This window comes from Nylanderia fulva, unplaced genomic scaffold (assembly GCF_048542155.1).
Source record: "Nylanderia fulva isolate GAGA-0341 unplaced genomic scaffold, ASM4854215v1 Scaffold5, whole genome shotgun sequence".
Lineage (NCBI taxonomy): Eukaryota > Metazoa > Arthropoda > Insecta > Hymenoptera > Formicidae > Nylanderia > Nylanderia fulva.
Genome location: NW_028190587.1, coordinates 6,431,663 through 6,456,771, shown reverse-complemented (window position 1 = coordinate 6,456,771; position 25,109 = coordinate 6,431,663). Strand labels below are relative to the sequence as shown.

Sequence of the window (25,109 nt, the reverse complement as noted above, 5' to 3'; positions counted from 1 at the left end):
GCTTTTCCGCTTTCGCCGGAAGTCGAGGAAGGAAAGAAACGTGCGTTGGACGAATATATAGTGTTCCCCGAGAATTTGGTGACGTAAGAACCGGCGAACCGGGACTTTCGACGAATCTCTTGTTTTTTCGGTGCTTACGTATAGTTGGTGGTTATAGTTGGTTATTCTCTTTCCCCCTCTCCATCTCGCCGTTTCTCTCTCTCTCTCTTTCTCTCTCTCTCTCTCTCTCTCTCTCTCTCTTTCTCGTTCATCATCCTCCCTCTCTTCCACCAACTCCCTAGTTACAGTGTAGCCATATTCGTGCATGTTCATTATGAATACGGCACGCATTATCTTGTCACGGCTTAATATTCTCTAAAGCTTACATCGCGCGCAGGATACATAGATATGTCAAGAAAAATTCTTTCTCTCGTTCCCTTTATTTGATTTTTTATATACTTACCGGACCCTAACAGCACACATATCCCGAAAACGCTCAGAGAACATCCTAAGGATGTCCTTTGGATATCCTCTCAATATCTCTCGGATATGTTGCGCTATTAGGATTTTCACTTTTACGCGGCTCTTCAGAGAACATCCTGAGGATGTCCTCTGGATATCCTCTCAATATCTCTCGGATATGTTGCGCTATTAGGATTTTCTCTTTTACGCGGCTCTTCAGAGAACATCCTGAGGATATCCTCTGGATATCTTCTCAATATCTCTCGGATATGTTGCGCTATTAGGATTTTCACTTTTACGCGGCTCTTCAGAGAACATCCTGAGGATGTCCTCTGGATATCTTCTCAATATCTCTCGGATATGTTGCGCTATTAGGATTTTCACTTTTACGCGGCTCTTCACAGAACATCCTGAGGATGTCCTCTGGATATCTTCTCAATATCTCTCGGATATGTTGCGCTATTAGGATTTTCACTTTTACGCGGCTCTTCAGAGAACATCCTGAGGATGTCCTCTGGATATCTTCTCAATATCTCTCGGATATGTTGCGCTATTAGGATTTTCATTTTTACGCGGCTCTTCAGAGAACATCCTGAGGATGTCCTCTGGATATCCTCTCAATATCTCTCGGATATGTTGCGCTATTAGGATTTTCACTTTTACACGGCTCTTCACAGAACATCCTGAGATGTCCTCTGGATATCTTCTCAATATCTCTCGGATATGTTGCGCTATTAGGATTTTCACTTTTACGCGGCTCTTCACAGAACATCCTGAGGATGTCCTCTGGATATCTTCTCAATATCTCTCGGATATGTTGCGCTATTAGGATTTTCACTTTTACGCGGCTCTTCACAGAACACCCTAAGGATGTCCTCTTGGATATCTTCTCAATATCTCTCGGATATGTTGCGTTATTAGGATTTTCACTTTTACGCGGCTCTTCAGAGAACATCCTGAGGATGTCCTCTGGATATCTTCTCAATATCTCTCGGATATGTTGCGCTATTAGGATTTTCACTTTTACGCGGCTCTTCAGAGAACATCCTGAAAATGTCCTCTGGATATCCTCTCAATATCTCTCGGATATGTTGCGCTATTAGGATTTTCACTTTTACGCGGCTCTTCACAGAACATCCTGAGGATGTTCGAATCTCCTCTGGATATTTTTCGGATATGTTGTGCTATTAGGGGAATATTCTTTGATGGGATATATATATATATATATATATATATATATATATCGTGGAATTTCCCTCTCGTTCGCTTTCTAGCAGGGCGATTCGATTGGACGCACCGGACTCTCTTCGCGAGACGCCCGAGATTACTCGCGAAATTCGATTTCATTGGAAAACCGCGGGGGAGCCGCGCCGCCGGCGGCCTCCCTCCTCCGCCGTTTACGTCGGTACAGATTAATTAAGCGATCGATGCTTCTGGAACACGTGAAATTTGCATTAGCCGGCGAGTGAGAGGCGCGTTTGATCCGCCACACGAGGGGGAGAATGGAACGTACGATCGAGAGTATTGCCGGGGGCGGGGGAGGAGGAGGATAGATACTTACGTATCTCAAATCTCTGCCTCCCCTATATTGTCTTTTGAAATTTTTCGATAATACTCGCGTAATTTGCGCAAGCGCAATATGTTCCTATAAAACAAAAAAAAGGAAGTCAGATTAATGAAATTTTAATATGAGGGGTTAGAGAAAGAAATGGGGTAGATAAAAAAATTATTAATATATTTTTATTGGTTTTTTTAATAATTATTAATTAGGCTCGTGTAAATTAAAAAATTATTAACAAGAGAGAAGCTAGTTAAATAAGCAAAAAATAGCAATTATTATATATGTAATAAAATAAAAATTATATATTTAATTAGTTGGTCTATCTCTTATTAATAATTACTCGTTTTTCTTCATAGATGAGAAGAATCGATTATTGTTTTATTTGACACATTTTTTTATAGATGCGAGTTCGACTTACTTTTGCCATTTGTGTTGAACGGATAGCTTATAAATAATCTAACCGATTATCAAGAATGTTAGCCTTTATTTCTCGCTACTAATAGATCAGGAGACAGAAACTATTTCCGATTTAGTTGCGATCCTAAAATCATAAAGAGGTCAGCGATATTCGATCGGTCAAAAGGTTTTGGAGCGTCCGAATCGGAAATTTATATTCGATTATCTGGCACATAAGATATATAGATCGTTCTAATTTTGGAATATAAAGAATGAAAGAAAATTGTGAATAAAATAAACTCCATTAAATAAAAACGACATCATGTCATCTTAACGAAGCGAGTTTGCATATAAAATCGATAACACAATCCTAATTAACTAAACATAGATTATTTATACACGAAATGTCAATTCAAGATTGCTGCAAATTGTCGACAAGTGTCGACAAATTATACCTACTCTGCTCGGTATACATTTTCAATTAGCTAATTAAAATCTCTTGAGCGAAATGTACCTACTGTTGAAATATATATATACTCGCTCTTGAAAAATCAGAGTACGAAGGCCGGCGAATATATGGAGCAAAATAAACACGTAGATCGCGAAACGGGTATCTCGAGAACGCGTCATTTCGCATTCTTACAACGTGCGGAAACGTTTGCGCAGCACGAGAGAGAGAGGGAGCGTGAGATAGAATTAACAGCAGCGAGATTAATGATTATACTCTTAATCGAGTTAAATACCCGTGCATGTGGCGGGCCTTTGTAAGAGATCCTTTATGCGCATTGTATGCACCTACGTTTCTACGGCGTGGATAAACTTGAGCGAATACAATCGTGTTTGGCGCGCAAACCGAGCAAAACGAGATCGATTCATTGCTTTTGAAGATTACACCTCAGTAAGTTTCCCAGTTCGAAAAAAACGTCGCGTCTCCCGCATTATTTCGCAAATTAATAGCGGTCCTGTTTATTTTTCACGCCCGTGCGCTCTTTGATCTATAAAGGCACGTAAATCTACATAGTGAAATGGAGTACGCTATACGTCGTTATACGACAAGATGAGATTCCTCATGGTCGAGAGATATAGCGTGAAAAGTTTGAAAACGGTAGCAAAAAATCGCCATGCATATATACACTGTAAAACAAAAATTTTGTAAAATTACATTTAAAATATGTAAAATTACATAAATAATAAATGTAAAATTACATGATGAATAATGAAAAGGTAATCATTTCTATTATTTATCGTGTAATTTTACACTTATTATATATGTAATTTTACATATTTTTGTGTAATATATTACATATTTTCTTATAGTGTACATATACTTTTTCGAGATTATTATATATATGTAATATAAAAATACATATATATACAAATATTTATATATATATATTTATTTATATAAATATAAAGTAATAAAAAAATAAAAAAATTAAATATATAATTAAAAAAAAAATATATATGTATAAAATTTCGGAAAAAGTGCATCGATAATGAACCTTTTAAAGGTTTCCGCTAATTTCTCTCTCTCCCTCTTTAATTTCAATTGACTTTTTTAACCGCAAATTCAACTCCACACGGGGAGTTATTTAACATCAAACACTGAGCAATTTATAATAAGCTCTCACTACATATATATACAATAATCCCACCCATGCGAAATTTAACGCCACGCACGCGCGTGCGAGAGATACAAATTTATTTCCAGAAAACCAGAATAATCCGGAATGCGGGAAACATTTCGGCGGTGACAGAGAGATACAAGTTGCGAACGCGCAACGCATCGAGCCGAAGTCACGTTAAGTACTCGCGGCGCGTTATACCCCGTTAAATTAATTCAGACCGCTTTGGTGCTGAAAGTTTTCTGGCCGTCGCCGTCGCCGCGCAAGCAAATCGCATTTACATGATATTTTCCGACGGAATTTACATGTTTGATTCCGCGCCTGGATACCGCCACTCAAAAATGCGCCGACAACCCTGGCCCTTTTTCTTTCCGCGTCTCTTATTTTTATTTACACGCCCTTTTGAGCGCTGCGCGCTTTTTGCAAATTTCGCGTCCGCGAGGGTGGCTTAACGGAAGCATCTCGTCGGGTCACGCTAAATTCTCTCTCTCTCTCTCGCCCTAATCCTGTTAACCTATCAACACACTCAAAGCCTTTTACTTCGCGCAGAGATATCTTCGCGTTCGCAATCCCATTAAATCCCTTCATCCGGCAGCACTCTCGGAATGCGCTGACTTTAACGGCGAGGAGATAATCTTCCATCGGCTAACATAATGTATCTTTCCGCTGATTTAAGCGAAACTTGGTCGAGCACAAGTTCGCGCAAGTCGGAAATACTAAGCTCGAAGCTGACAGACACCACGATTTTCTCCACCAGACTGTAGCCCGACCATAAAATTGAAAACTACGCTACTCTTGTCTGAGAAGATTCTCTTTTAACATCATTTCTGTGAAATAACTTGTTTATGCGAGTAAAATATTTAGATTATTATTTATATTAATTAACATTAATATAACTTTGTATTAATTACTATTGATATAAATTTATATATTTACTGTATTAATTATTTACATTATAATTTATATCAATATACTATTATATTTATATTACTAATTTAAATTATATACTTATTTTTCCTATAAAAAATGTATAGAAGAAAATAATTCTCGTAATTAGAAGAAATATAAAATCGTAGATTTATGCAAGAAGAATTCCAAAACAACTTTATCGCTGTGCGTCACGTGGAATTTGCTAATTGTTTCACCCCGAATGAATAATTATTATTAATATCATTATAAATAACACGCAAAAGTTATAATTTTCTCTGGCAATTTTCGATATATTTTTATAATTATTTATTTATTTCTCAAATTAAATATTTTCAATAATAATGATGATAAAAAAAAATCGAAAAAAATGAGACGCGCGACTTTGTCTCTCCCTCTTTCTTTCTCTCCTGAAACAGAAAGAATCTCGTCGCGTTTGCGACGTGCTTGAATCACTGTCGCGCGACGGGAGAAGAGAAAAGTGGATGAAAGGTATCAGACACGGTGGCAAGTTTTCATTTCATCTCGTCACAATGCGATTGAATCGATGCGGCCGGGATACAGGCTGTCGTCTGCGCGGTGTGAATATTTAATGAACGCTGCTGTTAATGAGACTCGGCCATATTAGTATTAATTAACGCCGGGAGCTTTCACCGTTCGCGCTCGCGCGCGAATAAAAACACTAAATTAAAATAGACAATCGGGGAACGGCGTGTCGATGTAGCCGATCATCGGCTATTTATCGCGAGTCACGTGTTATCATTAATTCGTACGAATGTAAATGTACGGATTCCTTTGTCGGATCAACTCGCGCGTTTGCGAATCGAAATCGTTCTATATATATTAATGCATCAAGTGATATACTTAATTTTTTTTTTTTTTCACACATTTGTATTTTTATTTTATAATTTGTAACAGCTCTTTAAAAATTAATATACATATAAAGGGCAATAAGAGCTAATTAAGTTCTGTTATTAATATTTTTTTTCCACAAATAAATATTAATAACGGAACTTAATTAGCTCTTATTGCCTTTTATATGTATATGTATTTTTATTATTGTCACATTATTATTGAAAGTATTTAATTTAAGAAATAAATAAATAATTTTAAAAATATATCGAAAATTGCCAGAGAAAATTATAACTTTTGCGTGTTATTTATAATGATATTAATAATAATTATTCATTCGGGGTGAAACAATTAGCAAATTCCACATAAAGTGTATATTTGTATATTCTATATGTGTTCCGAGATGGATTTTTTTTTTATCATATTTAGAGAGGATATTCGAATAATAATCTATAATAAAATCTCGAAATATAAATCGATTTTCGATGAAAGGATACTCGTTTTACGCTCCTCTCTGTCTCTAAAAGGTAGATCTATAAAAAGCAGATTGTCGAATGGATTGTACATACTTTTGAAGAATTCGTGCCATCAATCTCTCCTTTGTCAGGTGATTTCATGGTTCTTTCAAAAAGTTCAGATAAACTCGATCGCGTCCCGTGCATTTGATCGGTGCGGTGCGTCAAATTCTTTGTCGAATTCCAGTAAATTTCGGTACCGAAATTGTTCACGGTCCGCAATGATTTTTTTTATACACGTTCCACAAATTTAATCGTACTTTTTAATTTTTTATGATATTTGCAAATACTTTTTCATTGATATAATTAAACGACTTGTATGGACGTTTAAATACTTTTTAATTATATGATGGCGTATACACAGACATCTGGGTTAATAGGTTGTCTTTATTATTCTAACATTCTGCGTTTTTTGTAATAAATGGTGCATGTTTTTCATTTTAAATTAAGCACATTTGCACCATTATGTTATAATTAATGAATAAATTAATTGAGATGAATACGATAAGATTATTTATTGAATTAGATTGATAAGAACAATTGCGCACAGCAAACATATTATTCGGCACAAATAATTCATTTCAATGAAACAGATAAATTTATCGAATATCATATTTTAAATTTTATCATTTCTCATCATTATCATTTGCTGGCGTCTGATCCACATTTAGCAGCTTTTTAACGAGTTTCGTCTCGCGCGATCGATATTGTCTCATTTTGTCAGCTGCTTAATGAGAAACGAACAATCGCATTTGCATTTTGCGCGAAAATCAGAACTCGTATTGTTCCAGAGGCCGTGAGATGCAAGATGCACGCAGAAAGAAATTAGGCGCATCGCGGAGAGATCATTATATCGCTGCTTTCAGTGAACAGATGGAATAGAAAAGGAGGGAGTGTTCGATTAGTGTCGACATTAAGCCTCCCTGCAGTCAGTTTTAAGCTGCATACACACCCTTTGAATCACGTCTTCCTAATTTAATTTGTACATTTTTCCCGTTTTTTTTTTTTTTTTTTTTTCGTCTTTGAAACGAAATAAAATTATTTTATTTTAAATGTAGAAATGGGAGAAAAAAAGCATAATTAAAAAAATTATTTTAGTGAGTAATATAAAAGCGATATATTATTTTAATTAAATTTTGAAATCATTTACGTTTGACTTTGGTTGCGTATGTAAATATTCATTTATATTTGCGACAAGATTCTATTTGCTCCCAGTGTGTATGTTGCTTTAGAACTGATCGTTTGCATTTCGCATTGTTGCGCAACGGAGACAGAGTGGAGCATAGAGAGTAATAGAGACGTATACAGGATGTTTCATAAATCGTTTATCCTCCGATAATAAATCGAAATGAATATCATCTTTGACACGCAAAAAAAAATATTAAGAAAAATTATATTAAAAAAAAAAAAACGCATAAAATAAAAAAATGACCAACACTCGCGTGTGCGTAAGTGACAAATATCTTGCAATAAATTAATTAATTTCAAATAATTTTTGTTCAATCTTTTTAAGCAAGATTATATACATACGCGTGTGTTAAAACACCGTCGATTGCCTCGAGGCAGGCACTCGAGTTTGAAAATTAATAAAAAGAGCAGCGTATGCGTTTGATCGAATTTTTGCGCCAATGAAAATTTAACTCCCAATTTCCAAGGGAGGAATAAGCACGGGGTGGCGCGCGATTCCTGGGGCATCCTGTATACGACACCCCGGTGCACTTGCAGGCGGAGGATAGAGAGCGGAGCCCGAGGCCATCGCTAACGATGCCATTGTCAGTGGCCTGGCCATTGTGCGAGGCGTCCTGTACGGAGCGCCGATTCCTGGCCAGGATCGGATGGCTGGTTCTATATATATATTTCAGGGAGAGAGGGAGAGACGAATAAAACAAATCATTCGGCGATGACGATGCGACGGGATGCGATCGATCCGCGGGAAAATCCGCAGGGAAAAGGCGCCGCCGGCGATAGCTTGCTTATGGCGAAAGCTAAACATCTGATTTATGAGGAACGCCTCGAATTTTCACATACGTGTGTTTTCTAATTAAATACGAAAATTTAAATTTGCTTTGATTATTTCTATATTCGCAATTTATTTTTTTTTTTCTATTTCTAAGGTAGAAATATATCGCAAGTCTCGTTATAAAATTTGACAGCTGAAGGAAATACAAATTTGTAAGAAATAAAATGCCACTAAAATAGAAATATTTTGAATAATTCATGAAATATGTATAAATAGAAAATGCAAAGCTTTAATTATTTCTATACGACTTCAATATTCGCAGTTTAAATTGTTTAAGATAGAAATATATCGCGAGTCTCATTACAAAGTTTGACAGCTGCAAGAAATTCAAAATTATAAGTAGTAAAATAATACTAAAATAGAAATTTTATATCGAATAATTCATGAAAAATGTATAAAATATTTATAAAAATATGTAAAGCTCTTTCGTACGTGTTTTATATTTCGAGATGCCAATGCTAAGTTATCAACTTTTATCGATAGACAACATTCAAACTCGGTTATTCGAGATCGGAGAAGAGACCCGGAGGAGCTTCGGCGAGCTTTTCTCGTCACCTCCGAAGGTATTAAACGAGACAACAAGACCCGGCCTGTCCCGATATCCTTCCGCATTGCCGTCTCTCCCTCGGACTTCTTCCCCTTGAGTCGTTACATTGTGTGTCTCGCGCACGACGAATTCCAACACGCCCGTTGTGTTCGTAAAACAGCCACTTTTCCATCTGGTACTCCCAGAGTACCCCTCGAGCACTCTTTGTTCGATCTCGAAGTGCCGTTTCCTCTTTTTCTCTCTTTTTCTCTCTCCTCGCATCGTCTCTCTTTTGCTTATCTCACACTATATCCCCATTATATTTTTCTCGTTCGCCTTATTCCGGGTATCGTCGCCTCCCCACGTGGCAAAGACGCGCTCTACGGACGAAGAAGCGTTCGATTGAATATCGATTCCGCTCGATTTGAAACGCGCGTAATGAGGGAGGCCGCTCTCGCATCAGCTCCGCACACGCGAAGGACATGAGTGAGGAAAAAACAGTTAATAGTACAGCGTAAAAGGGCGAAAAGGGACGGGATCGAACTAATCGCCGAGTTTTCAGATACGCCACACAGTGGGAAAATTTGTGTTTTCTTATTAGAAACGGTCCTCGTTCAAAATTTTTGTGTTATAAATATTTCACACATCCATGTAATGTTAATTTTACATATTGCTGGTGTGTTAATTAAAGTTTTAAATTATTAAAACAATTAAAAAAAGATGTAATAATAACACAATATCTATTTTTTATTTTACACAATAAATTTGTTCTATTTTATTAGTAACAAGATTTGTCTGTTAAAATTTACAGAAAAAAGGATTTTTTTATTTTATAAGTGGGGATGATAAAATCTAAAATTAATATTAATATATTTTCAGTTAATTTATACATTAAAACTATGTTAATTTTAAATTACACGCAATTTATTTTTATTACTTGAAATCTTGCATTTTTTTTGTGTTGAAATATTAACACAATATTCGTGTCTCCATTTAAAATATTCATATTATATTAAATTGACACAAACATTTCTGTAGATCGTTTGGGACATGTGATATTTGTTAAATTTAATACAGATTTTTCATCTGTGTAGGATATATAGAGCGCATAGTCGAGTGGAGAAAGCAATTTGTTACTTGCAAATCGGTTATACACGAGGAATACTGTACTGTACTTTCGGCAAAGAGCTTTTTCCTCGACAGGTTATGACAATTGCCATTTAATATCGCATCAAGAGTACGCAGCTGGAATATAAACGTCAAATGTATGACGCTCTCGTATTTATTTTTTGAAATTTGAAAAGTATTTTTGCATCACATGTGTGGTAATAAATATCATTCCGCTGAATAAATGCATCGCATCAAATGGCAAATAACTTTTTATTGGTAGTTTTTATTTTGGCATCTTTTTTCGCGCGTGTATAAATTCTAAATTAGTAAATACAATATTTTATGAGAAATATCGATGTGTATCTTTTTATCATTTAACACAGTTATATGAGTTAAGGAAGGAGATTGAGAGGATGCTGCCGTTGTTCTGTTTTGCCGACTTTAAGTTAGGTTAGGTTCACTTTTTATTGAATCTTTTGATACGGGCTTTTAATCTCATTTTTATTACTTTTGTATTATTCTTTCATGTCATCTCTATTGAGAACGCCATATTTTGTGCACAAATAAACTACAGAATTTTTGTATTAAATAAGTATTGTTATGAGCTGATGCAAGAGGCCGATAAAAAACTGTAATTTTTTAGCTTTTATTGTTTTTTTATACGAAATTTCAGCGCTCCCTGTTCATTATTATCAGTACTTTAATTGTGGAGAAGAATTTTTCAATCTGTATAGCCAATAAAAAGAAAAGCCCTTGAACTCAAAGTCGGTAAAACAGACATGGTCAAGATCCCCTTTTAGAATTTTTTTTCTCTAGCGTTTCTCCGCATAACAATAGATATTAATATTATAGTAAGTAATTAAGAAAAAGAGACACGTTCAGCTCTTCCATTCGGGATGCAAAATTGACGATTTACGCTCGGCCGTCTCTCTCGACGGTGAATCGTCGTGATATATCAGGGGGTTAATTGAACATAAAATCATTAGGGCCGAGAATGGGCAGAGAACGGCACATTTTATTCGACTGCGAGGAGGCTCGAGAGCGTTTCAAAGTCTCTCCTTTTTTTTTCGCCGGATCTCTCTTCTCGGGATTGAACCGAGACAAGGGAACAATTACCAGGGCCGTGTTACCCTAATCCGAAAATCCTGTTACTCGCGATCCTCCTCCGCGCTCTCGACTACTCTTTCTTACGAAGACAAACTTCATCCCTAGTCCGGGTAGACGACACGGTGCGGCGTTTCGCCTCCTTTCCTCCCTCTATTATATACCTTGCCGACGATTTGCTGGAACTGCACATCCCGCGCGTTCCTATCGAAATTCTGCCACTTCCGTTTCTCGCCCCCGAAAAAGCTCCCTCCGGACATTTTCAACCCTCTCCCGGCCGATCGTCGATAATATAACTTGACGTAAATCGCGAGAGAGATGAGATCGTGAAATGGAGTTACTTTGCGTATATAAACAGGCGGAAAACATGTTAAAGATATTAAAACGCCGCCCGGGTTATATAGTCAACGCGAAAATTAAATGACCGAGTTTCATTAAAAGTTCAAGTAAGCAGATTATCGCATCCGCAATATGGTCAGTAATCATTTTTTTTTTTTTTTTACATATAATCGCGAAGAGTTCATCGTGCTTCGATTAAAAGTTGCCGGCTAAGCGCCGGCGTTGCAAAGATAAATATAAAAAAAAGGAGCGCAAACAGGAAAATTTCGCGTATATATGTTATAATAAAATGGACTTTTATCCCTTCGCTCGGTGCGATAATATATCCAAAGCAAAGCCGATGGACAGATGAGGTGTTATAATAAGCTGCGTAAACATCGCGCGCATTATCGCGGACGTTTAATTAAAACGTCGAACGATCGCGTGCAGGAGGAGAGGTTCACTCAATGAATTCATTCTTCGGTCCTCTCTTTTTTTTTTCTTTTCGTACGTTCCGCCTCTTTCCGGCCTCTCGTCTTCTTCATCCCCTTTCTCTCCCCGTACGACAAACAATGGCGGGCGATAATCGAAGCCTCTTATTTTCTCTTATTCCACTCGCCGACATTAAATCCACTTTAATTTGGTCAAGATGGGCGAGACGATCCGTGGATATACTTGGAACATTCGGAAGGGTTAATTCGAATGCTCGAAGCAGATCGAGTATATACGCCATTTTTAATTAACAATGCCGAAACATTTGTAAGAAAAAAATATAATTAATTTTTTTCGAGTATCTTTTATTATAATACTGATTTTTATATATCAGATAAAAAAATTTTATATATAAATAATTGCACAGGCAAGTTGCTCTGGTTGTAGAAAATTCAATTTTTTATGTTAATATAACAACGTACTAATTCCGTTAAATTTTCACAAGAGCGATGTCATCTGTCAAACTGATCGAACATATCTCGTACCTTTATCTGTCATTCTTTGAGACAATATCTTTTTTCAGAATAATATTTTCGCAGTTTGTTGGTCGGAATATTACAAATATATTTGCTGGAGTTATAAATTGAAACGTTACAATTGTGACGTTTCGGACACTGCATTTTTTTCAATTTTTTTCTTTCTTCAGTTTAACAAAAAAAAAGGATGCGAACGTCCGAGATGTCATATGTGAAATATTTCCATAACTTCGCATTGGTTAAAAATAAAAAAAATCATTTCCCTTGTATTTTAACGATTATCAATTTATCGCGCTTAATCTCTTTTATATTTATGTAGTCTTTGTGTATTATGAACGAGTAGAAAAAGGTTTCAAGAAATTAAATTTTCTTGCGGACCAATAACGTTGAAACCTTTGTGTTTATTTAATTTACACGAGCGCTGCTTCAATCGAATATCCGTGTTTTAAAAAATATTTCTCGTTTGGAAATGACGAGATTTCGGGCGAAACAAACGGATCGTGTTGCAACTCACAAAGATCTCTCTATCGCGAATTCTCAGCTCGAGTTTGGAAGAAGTCCTTTCTGAGCCCCGATGCAAATAAAAAAAAAAGAGATCTCGCGGGCAAAATTGGCAGCGCAAAGGACTGGTTTTGCAAACGCGCGCACGTACGCATCGTCGATTACCGCGAATAACGCCGGTCTCGTCGCCGGGATCTTTCTTTAACGGCCACCGGCCATTGTGCCCTGATCCCGCGCGAATGTGTTTGAAACACACGTCGGGGAAATCCCTCTCAGGGGCGGCGCGCTCGCTCGCGTTAGCTAACGCAACAGGATAACTTCCATACTTCCACTTCTTCTTCGAGCACTTCTTTTCTTTTCCTTTTCCTCTCTTTCTCTTTCTCTCGTTTTCCCGCATCAACGACTTCTGGCACTCCATGGCGTTCGTAAAACAGCCACTTTTCCAGTCGCCGTTCTCTCTCCAGGGATTTCCGCGGTGCGTCTTCATATCCGCCAGACGTCACGTTGCCCTCGTTCCTCGTTTTTAAAATTTTTTTCCTCCCCCGAATGCGGACTTTAAAGATTCACGTTTACGTAAGATATCGATATTAACGACAGAAAGAAAAAATATATTAAAAATATGTAAAATTATTATTAATTTTACACTTATTATTTATGTAATTTTACATATTTTTATGTATTCTATTACATATTTTTTATGATGATTGAGATACGTGGAATATAATAAAAGAATCATTTTCAACTGTGTGTGTTTATGTGCGCGTAAAGATATACGGAACACATTTTAACAATTCTCAAAATTGCATTGTTATATATTTTTTACAAAAAAAAATCTATATTGAATATAATATAGAGATATTTCTGAAATATTAGCCGGGCGATCCGTTTAGCTCGCAGACACCCGAAAAAATAAACATCTTTGCAGAAAGAATATGTACATTAAAAAAAAAAATATGCAAAATGCATAAAAAATTATTATTAATTTTACAGTTATTATATTTATGTAATTTTACTTATTTTTATATATTCTATATTTTTTGTGATAATTGAGATACGATATAATATAGAGATATTTCTGAAATTGCAGAAAATTTCAGATATTGCAGAAAGAATATGTACATTAGAAAAAAAACAAATTGCATAAAAAATTATTATTAATTTTACACTTATTATATTTATGTAATTTTACTTATTTTTATATATTCTATATTTTTTGTGATAATTGAGATACGATATAATATAGAGATATTTCTGAAATTGCAGAAAATTTCAGATATTGCAGAAAGAATATGTACATTAGAAAAAAAAAACAAATTGCATAAAAAATTATTATTAATTACACTTATTATATTTATGTAATTTTACATATTTTTATATATTCTATATTTTTTATGATAATTGAGATACGATATAATATAGAAATATTTCCGAAATTAGCGATCCGTTTATCTCGCAGACGCCCGAAAAAATAGACATCTTAGCTATCGCAGTGTGCCACTGTTCGCATTCACCGCGCATTCAAGATGCACAATACGCAGCGGATAACACCGCGATGAATACCATCGGGCCGCCAACCCCTTTTCGAGCAGCAGCGAACCCCGGAAACGCGAGAGGAAGACACGGAGGAATAAGGCGAGGGTCCCTTCTTTTTTTTATATAAAAAGAGCACGACGATTACCGATTTCTCGCCTTCATTTTTTACACACGCGGCGCGAGAGAAAGAGGAGAAGGAAAAAAGAGCGGCGTGAAAAGCGCGCGATAGAAAGCAAAAAAGCGTCAGGGAAGGAATAGATGACGAAGAGGGTAGACGCGGGCAAAGAGGGGTCTCGGTTTTCCGTGTGGGTACTGGAAAAATATTTGCATATACCCCGCGGTCCCCCTTCCCTCTCCCTCCAACCCCCTATATATATATATATATATATATATATCGGCCGCGTGATTCCTCGATATCGGCTCCGGCGTCTCCATATTCCGAAGTTTCGCCAGCCGAAGCGACTTTAGCACAGCTTTTTTTTTTTCCTTCTTCCTTACCTTCCTTTTCCTACCCTTTTTTTTCTCCCTCTCGTTGCCTTTATCTCTGTTCGTGCGCCGGCTTCTTTGTCCCTCTCGCTCTCTTTTCTTCACGTTTGTGCATCGGAAAATATGAATCCTTCGCCGCGCATTGTCTAGGACAGCATTTCTCGAACTTTCCGCCATTGTGCGCGAATGATGAGGGGACAAAGGGAGAGAAATTAAGAGCCGTCCTCCCCCAACGTGAGAAGTAGCGTCGCGAAATGGCCGTAATTTGCATTGATTTGCACCGAGACACTGCATTCGCGCGCATATAATTGTCCCTCGCATACATATAATCGCCCCTTTCTCGGGCTGATAATAGTATATTGTGTATCAAGTGCGGAAAGTTGACAATTGGTCACGAGTGCGGGGGATGGACGCACGAGCCGAAGGCGAGTGAACAATTGTCAATCCGCACGTGATACACATACTATTTTGTGTTACAAGTGCAGGCAAAGTGGCTTTGTGCGCGTTTTCTGTGCACGAGGTGGCCGATCGCAAGCCGCCATCTTGCGGCGGCACGGTGCGGGAATAACCGTGTTCAAAGTCATTGCCCACGGCTAAAACCGTGGGCAATGACTTTGAACACGGCTCAGCCGTAGGCAATGGTTTTGAACGCGGCTTATTCACTCACAAAGCTAGATGGCGGCGTGGGAAATCGGCCGCTTTCCGCACAGAAAACACGCACACAAAGTGCCACCTTGCCTGCACGTGTAATACAAAAATTATAGATTTTGCGGTGAACGCGTTTTGTATTTTAGAAAAGTTTTATTATACAAGTATATAATAATGGTTTAATAATATCCGATAATCGAATATTTTAATTTATCGACGTGCACACACATCACATATATTTACGTAACATTAATTTATATTTAATATTCTATATTCTACACTTATAAAATTATTAGGTTTTCAAACAAATGTTGTAGCTCTCACGATGGGCAAATTTCTCGCTCTCTTTGATTTAGTCGGATCGGGGAAAAAATAGCGATCTCGCCGCAAGAAATGAAATTACTGCGTTATTATTCGGACGCAATCAATGAGCGGTTTGTTTGCCGATATATTTTGAAACAATTCGCGACGGCGAACAGATGGTGACGGAAGATCGATCGTTGCTATACGCTACCCCGAAAAAAAGGCAAATGGCCAATGGTCAAACGAATGCCGTTATTTGGCAGACACAACGATACATTCGAAAGGGGGAAAGGCGCGACTATAGTTGCTACAATTTTTAATTGGAAATTTTTTTGGAGACAGAGGGAGTTTCTAATTGACCAACGTAACAAAGAGCGTAAAGAAAAATAAAATCTTCTCAAAAAGTTGCATGCACTCCGAGGATATTAATACTTTTATTGCACGGCTTGAAATATTTTTGCGCAATATGAAATTAATATACAAGAATAGAAATAACAAAATAATATTTTTTCAAATATAAAAAAAGCTAGTAAGAATTAAACAGTGTATTAGGCGCAATAAAATTATTTTTAAAAGTTTGTTGCGGAATAAGTATAGAGGAAATTGAAAATAATTAAAAGTAATACATTAATAAAATTCATAATATTAATATTAAAGTAATAAAAACAAATAATTAAAAATAATGTTGCACCTAATATTTTTTTGACTAGCTTTTTTTGAATTTACATTTATATAAATCAATGCCATTTATTATTTTCCAATAATTTATTCATATGATAAATTTGCGAAATTTCCGTGCTACATATTTGCATTCGAAAAATTTGTAAATAAGAACATGTGCAGAAATTTTAATCTGAATGTTTTATTTTCTTCAATTTTTGTACGGTATAGCATTTCATCGTCGAAAAATAAATAAAGAAATTTCTGAAACTGACTGGTCATTTCGTCAAATAATGATTTCGGGTGCAGCAATGTGGGAAGGACGATTATAGCAGTATCGTATCATACTCGTATTATGCGAATGATGAACGATGACTCTGTACAGAGCGTCCCGTCGCATTACGTCACGTCGTTTCAAGTTATGTCACGTGTGTTACATGCTCCGTCATTCCCGATGATGTATGAAGAAGGGTCCTGGTTTCTTAAGGGCTTACCTTTCTGGACTAACTCGGACCCCCCTATATAATATTAGATCGACCGCGCGATATTCGCCATATTTTATCCTGTTACATATACGATATACTATATATTGGGTCAAAGTTATAATTACATCAATATCTTCTATCTCCTCTCCTCGATATAATTCTATCAGATACATTCACACATACGTAGAAGATATATATAATACTTTTTCTAAATCTTTCAAACGAGATACGTTATTTCAGTTTTACAATTTTATATATATATGACCTATGTTTGGAAACTAAATTCTGTTCAGCGGTGAAATTGATTATTTCACGATTGTATTTCACGAGAATTCTCGAGAAGAATAACATGTAATAAAAATCTTATCAAATTATTTTGAATAAGGAAAAATGAGATTATATATTTCTTTGTTACACCGCGTCCGCAGGATTTTTTCCAGAAGGGGGCATCATTAAATTTAAAAAATTTTTTAAATTTAATTTTTTTATATTAAACATACAAATAAATTCTAGTGTTTATTCAAAAAGAAAGCAAATCCATATTTTTTTTACTGTTTCCAAGAGGGGGCAAATGCCCTATGATTAAATTTTTTTGGTTTTTTGCTTAATTTTTTGTTATTTTATTTTTATTTTTTAAATATTAAATATACACAAATTCCAGTGTTTATTTAAAAAAAAAAAATCAAATTTTTTTACTGATTCCAAGAGGGGGCAAATGCCCTATTTCATGCTGCGACTCCTTTATCTCCCCATATCCGGTCAGAAGAGAGTTTCAGCTTTATCTCTCCTCCCGGACAAAAACGCTCTTGATCGAGTTTGGAAAAAGGTTTCGTCACGCTCTTATCAATGCGACAAGCCGATACGATACGATACCATCCGATCGATCAGTCCCGGTTGGCACCGTGACGTCTCTCTTTCGGGGATATATATATATATATATATATATATATATATATATTTATTTTCCACGAAAGAGGGCACGCGCGGCTAATTAAAGCGCGGCGCCGAGTTAATAAGCGGCAAGTCGATGCCGTAATTAACGATCATTACCGTCGAAATATCTCCGGCAAAGAGGATCGCAGGATCTCCACAGGCTTCCGCGCGACGAATTTTAATTAATTCGATCGGCGACGAGATTCCTCGGGAGATTCCGCGACCGCGCTTTAACACTTTTTACCCGCGAGCTGTCGATACACTCTCTTTCGTTGTTAATTAAGCGGCACCGTGTAAATGCTCCGTGGATTTTTCCAGCCTATTAATTGCGTCCAAATTAAAAATCCGTCGCCTTAGAGTCTGGCGTCACTCGGCGTGACTTTATAAATCAGATAGCATTAATTGAATAATAATGATCAATCTTTGCGGAACAAAATTTATCTCGCTCTTATGAGGGTGCATTTGCTCTCCTTTTGAATAAACATTGGAATTTATTTACATATTTAGTATAAAAAAAGTAAATAAATTTTAAAAATTAAGAAGGAACAAAAAAGAAGAAATAATAGTATATTGTGTATCAAGTGCGGAAAGTTGACAATTGGTCACGAGTGCGGGGGTTGGACGCACAAGCCGAAGGCGAGTGCGACCACCCCACACGAGTGAACAATTGTCAATCCGCACGTGATACTATTTTGTATTACAAGTGCAGGCAAAGTGGCTTTGTGCGCGTTTTCTGTCCGTGAGGTGGCCGATCGCACGCCGCCATTTTGCGGCGGTGTGGGAAATCGGCCGCTTTCCGCACAGAAAACACGCATACAAAGTGCCACTTTGCCTGCACGTGTAATACAAAAAAATTTTAATCATGCCCCCTCCTGGGAAAAATCCTGCGGACGCCCATGATTGTATCTAGAATTTTTAGACAATGTGGTTACTTTACAATTGATATATTTTTCTCAATCGTAAAATTAGAAGAAATAAATCGAGCTAATTAAACATAAAATAACAAGGCACAGAAATATATTAATTTATTGCTCCAAAAAATTGCTCCGAAAAAAATGTCTTCCCGTTTTAATGTAAAAAAATTTCAATTTTTCGCAGCGAGCAGCTGACGCATTAACCTCGGGGACAAGCTGCATTTCCAGCAGCTTTAAATGCACTTTGTTGCCCCTTAACGCGAGCACGTATCTCGGGAGGGAAAAAGCGAGAGAGAAGATCGAGATATGTCGGAGGGTAAAGCCATTTCCGCGAGAGCTTTCGAGCGAGAAAAACCGAGGATAAAAAAAAAGGAGCTTAAGCGCCGCGCGATAATATCGACGGTAGGAGAATTTTCGTTATCCGCGCGTGCGATCGTCGCGTTCCCGGTGCGAAGGCGGTAATTGGTTGGGAGAGAGAGAGACCCGGTTTGCACGCGCGCGCGGATACGCTTTCTAATATTTGTACACTTTGATTGGAGTTTGCCCAGACGGGAGGCTCAAATTAATTACACACTTTTTCCCGCGCCCGTCCCGCATTTGCCGCGCGCAATAACGCGAAAATGCGACCGGACATCATCGCGGATGCGCGTTGCAACAAATATTGCACCGTTCGAGAGAGCCTACATACGTTATTTTGCGGAATTTATGATCCGCGAAATATAGAAAATTATGCGTGCAAAAATATATACAGAGTGTATCTAATGTTTCGAAATGTATCTAAAATATTTTTTTAATATTAATACATATCCTTTTTATTAACGGAAAATATCCACCAAATTTTATTTTTTTTTATTTGTCTGAAATTTGAGAAAAAAAAAGAGAAACTTAATTTTTCCTCAAGGACGATTTTCTCTCAAAGATATTCTTCTTTATATAAGAAACCCCCTTAATTTTTGATAAAGAATCATGTAAAATTTTTCGCACTTATTCAGATACACTCTGTATATTTCGCTGCCAGTTTAATTGTAATATTCGAAAATTAATTTTGCGCCATTTAAATTGAAACTCTGGTAGGAATCAAGATTACAACCAGCAATTACCGTCGTCTAGGTGTAACGAGACCGATTTTCGCGAGTTTAGTAGTTGACGAGTATGCATCTATGCATAATCATGCGCTATATCTATGACTCTGAAACCTGAAATGGTTTGAAACTAATATAACTGTATTAAAATCCTCATATAATATATAACCGTGAGATTGAATCGGTGTATAACAACTTATAATTACATAAAATTTTCCCTGGTAGATGCCGCGTCATAAATTGTTTACACGTGCTTCATGCCATGTTAAGCACATGGACGCTACCGGGCTCAAAGACTAGAAAAGCTTCTTCTTTTTTATTATCATAAAAAAAAAGAGAAACAACTATACGCTCTTCCCATCTCGCGCAATCTCTTAAATGTGCTACGCGTTCGTTCCTTTTATCTTACAACTTTCCGCCCCTGTTCTCTTCCCACCTCGTTCCCGATCCGCGAATCGTTCACCTCATTTTAAGCGTGAAGAAAGAAAAAAGCGTTAAGAGAAAAGCAGACCTACTTTTCTTCGCGGCTCGAAGAAAAGCTCGGCTTGAAGTTCGACCTCGTAACTCGCCCCACCACCACTTGGAAATCACATATATAGGTATACTTTTTCATCCCCCCGACGAGGAGGAGAAGAAGGGATGACGCGAGACCTTGCCGTCCAAAATTTAGAACGCCAGGAGGATGTGGGCGGAGGCTCTGGCAGGGCGAGATCGTAACTTAAATCCAGAAGTGATCATTTTAATAGGGTCAAATTAATTTCTCGCGAGAATGCGGTGGCGACACTGCAGCCGGAGGGTTGGGCTCCGACTGAGGGTGGAAGGAAGCGAGCGCGCTGAAAGCTCGACTGGTGCACAAGAGGCAAAGAGAGAGAGAGAGAGCAGCGGCGGGATCGTGGGGCATAGATTATGAGATGGGTGACATTCTCTGACATTTTAGTAATGTCGCCACCGTCTAAGCCAACCGCGCCACCCGCGCCCTCCCCCTTCCGCCCTTCCTCCCTTCGGATGGTGGTATTTGGTACCCAAGGGGCATACGGGCATAGTTTGCCGCGCGCGCGGCCCGTGGTACAATTCGCTCGGCAAGTTTCCGCAGCTAATTACCATATAGTGTCTTGCGGCGCGCGCGCCCTTCTCTCTCTCTCTCTCTCTCTGTCCGTAGTTCGAGTCCTTTAATAGACGCTGCGGCAGCTGCGCAGCTGCGAGGAGGTCAACTTTCAGGTGCGAACGCGATGGCGAATTACGCTCGCGTCGTCGCCGCTCGACTACGAGGATTTCTAAGTGGAATTATTCTAGATATGCGAAGATATATATTGAGATTTAGACTTGACAAGAATTCAGATCTTACGTCAGTCTATTAAGAGCAGAAAATAAGCAAGTATTATATATTTATTCTATTATTGTGTCAATAAGTGCGAACAATTTTAGAGGATTCTTTGTCGAAAATTAAAGGGGGTTTCTTATAGAAACATACTACTCTTATATCTCTCCCTGAAGACGTACACCTTTCTGAAGAAAAGATAGTTTCATCCCCTTATGACGATCCAAGAAAAAAAATGTTAATAAATATCCTTTTTATTAATGGAAAATATCCATTCATGGGGAAAGATATAAGGGAAGGATATAAGAGTATATATTTATATAAGAAACCCCGTTTAATTTTTGACAAAGAGTCATCTCTTAAAATTCATCGCCCTTATTTAGATACGCCCTCCATATAAAATTATAATTATATAATATATTAATATAAAATACATTATATAATTATATTACATATACATATATACCTATATATATATAGTATATTTATCTATTTATAATATTAATATATGACATTATAATCTATCTATTTATACTATTAATATATGACATTATAATATTATTATGTTTAAATCTTATCTGGGACACGGGATGTCTATTTTTTCCCTCCAAAGTTTCGCAGCGCATAAACCGACCCTTAGTCCGATATTTAAGGCAGGGGAGGAAAAAAAGCTGCAAAACGCTCTCTCGGTGTCTAAATTTACATCGCTCCTGTCGCCCTTCTCGTTCCGCTGCGATACAATCGAGATACCGAGGCCTCGGCTGGCCGGGTCATCTATTTCCTCCCTCGATGCTCCTCCGGCGATGTCGGCCAAAGACGACGTCAGAGGATCTTTCGCCCTCGGCCCCGGATATTCACCTTCCTCCTCTCTCCCATTTTTACGCCGTCCATTGTAAACGCCGCGATATCGTATTTACATACGCCGTATTATAATGGCGCGTCGGCGAGAGACCTTGCAAAAATTTTCCGCGAGCACAAATTTTAACGAGTAGAGACGATCGCGCGCGAGAGACGACGCGACGCGCTGAAGGAAGTGAATACGAAATTAATAGTATTCCGCGCGAAGAGTGCAAAGAGCCCGGCAACTCCATGCATTTATACGCGCTCGCTCGGAAAGACCCAGGTTCTCGCCTTCCTTCCCGATTCCTTTTTTTATTTTTTATTTTTTTTTTTTTTACTTTTTTTTTACTTCCTTCTTTCCCTTCGAAGCATGCTCTCGCATGCTCCGTCGCGCGATTACTCCCGGAGAAACGCGTGGAAACAATAAACGCGCATAATATCGAGAATCAGTCCGGTATGTTGTATATTTGCGGAATTAAATTTATATAATTAAATTTATATAGAAAATTCGCGCGCGAATCGTTCGAAAAACACGTGTTTTATTTATTGCGCGGTTGTTCGAGTAGGGTTGCAAATTACACCCGATGCGCGAGGAGGATATTAATAGAAATTGCAGACGCACTTCACGCAAACATGTTACGCGAGCCATGAATAATATTTAAGTAATAACGCTTGATCGTCTACAAATGTTTGCATTTTCAGATCATTGTGTTTGGGAAACTTGTGTTTGCGACGCGTGTTTGAATGTAGGTCGTATCGATATGATCGATCCGAAGGGGATGTGTGTGGTAGTCGGAAATATCTCGAGAGAAGGAGAGAGAAAGAGAGAGAGAGATTGAGAACGTCTTCCCCATTAGCTCGAAACTCGAAATCATTTCTGACAGTGACGGCCAGAGTCGCTTAAATGTGACATGACATTAATTACTGATATGTTCCGGTTATCTGTTTCTAAGTCTGGTATCTACAAATCTCTCTCTGTCGAGGCTTTGAAGAACTCCTTCAAATAGGTTGCACTGCTTCTAATCCTCAACTTGACACGAAAAAAAAGTGCACACGTGCTATATTTTTAGAATACTGCCTTTATACAGGGTGTGAATAAGTGCGAAAAGTGTTAAGAGATGATTCTTTACTAAAATTAAGATTTTTTTTTTTTCTCAAATTTTAGACAAATTTAAAAAAATGAAACTTTGTGGATATTTTCCATTAATAAAAAGGATATTTATTATTATTTTTTTATAACTTTATTTTTACTTAATTTTAATTAAATATTAATTAAATATTTGTTTCTTAAATTTTTGTATATGATATATGCCTACATTTACTTTAAAAATTTTAAGTTTATAAAAATCTTTTTATATAGCGATTCTCCTTGTGTAAAAATAATTATTGATATATCTTTATCTAAGAAACCCTCCTTAATTTTTGACAAAGAATCATCTAAAATTTTTTATACTTATATAGATACACCCTGTATATTCATCGCGTGAACACTTTTCAAATAAATAAAAATGCGCTTTTAAATTCAAATAATCTATTCAAGAAATGACTGCACTCTGATATTTAAAAGCTCGTTGTTTTCTTTACTTTTTATGGAGACATTTTTCCTTTTTTTTAAAAAAAAAAAGCATACAAAATTTTAAAAAATTTTATGAGAAAATCAAAGATTTAATACACAATCGAAGACTTGCGGATGATACTGAAGTTCGAGAAAGAGGCAGCGTGAGAGACGCAGAGTTAATAAATAGAGTCGTACGGCGTGATGGCGTATTTCACGTATTTTCATCGTCGGCGGTCCCTCAGGTCGCCGTAATATAGAAACGAAAGGGATGGGCAGGAAAGAGGGAGAGGACCCGAGAGATATAGCCAGAAGAGTCGAGTCTCTCGGTGGCTCGTAAGTAGTTTTATTAAGGGGTTCCTTTCGGAAAATCGTGGAGGACGGTTGAATATACATCGGCGAAGATATATGCGTTATCGATTACCATTTCGGCCTCCGATATTACGTCGTCGGTCCATCCATGTACTTCCTTCGACACACACAACCCTTGCCCCGGCGATCTCTATCCTTTTCAGCTCGCAGGATGTTCGCAAAATAGTTCCCGTGTAATCTCAAATTTCAGTGATTAATTATTTTTTCGAAATAAAAATCAGAATTAAATATTAAAATCAGTATCATTTTTCGTTTTAATTGTAATAATTTGTTTCTTCAATTTTTGTATGATATATAATATGTCTACATTTACTTTTAAAATTTTAAGTTGACGAACATCTTTTTATATAGCGATTCTCCTTGTATAATAGTATATTGTGTATCAAGTGCGAAAAGTTGACAATTGGTCACGAGTGAACAATTGTCAATCCGCACGTGATACACATACTATTTTGTATTCCAAGTGCAGGCAAAGTGGCTTTGTGCGCGGCGTGGGAAATCGGCCGCTTTCCGCACAGAAAACACGCACACAAAGTGCCACTTTGCCTGCACGTGTAATACAAAAATAATTGTTGAAATAATGATTAAATGTTTACATTATCGTCAAGTAAAAATCGAAGAAGATGAAGCTATACACAATATAACGAAAGTTCACGAGTATGTCGCATGCTTTTGTCGGTTTCCCTCTTTTTGTCATTACTTATATATACATATAAGTGAGGGCCTATTCCTTAAAATAACTATGTGGCCCTGTATCTATTTAGAGAACGGCGGGAGTTAAATAATGAAGATAACCATATATGTAGTGCATAATGCAAACACAAAACCTAATATGACACTTATTATTATACTGAACGTCTGAGATGAAAATTTGAAAGTCTAAAAAGACAGACTAAAAGGTTCGTATATTTTTCTTTACATAAAATGAAGCTTTATTAAAATTCCTAATGACATAATAAATAGCGATTTACGTAAGACATACACGAGACATAAATTGAGAAAGTGACTTTAATAACGCGATAGACACCGAAAACGCCGATATGGACAGACAAATAAATAGGGTTGAGGAAATAAACCGTGCCGACCCGAGAATTTGATTAAGCCGAGCAGAAGCAT

At 37.1% G+C, this 25,109-nt stretch overlaps 1 long non-coding RNA gene across 2 annotated transcripts in view; it reads left to right on the top strand.

Annotated features, from left to right (window-relative positions):
• Nucleotides 1–25,109, top strand: part of LOC114941690 (uncharacterized) — a 96,879-nt gene that overhangs the window by 272 nt on the left and 71,498 nt on the right. The window lies entirely within an intron of this gene.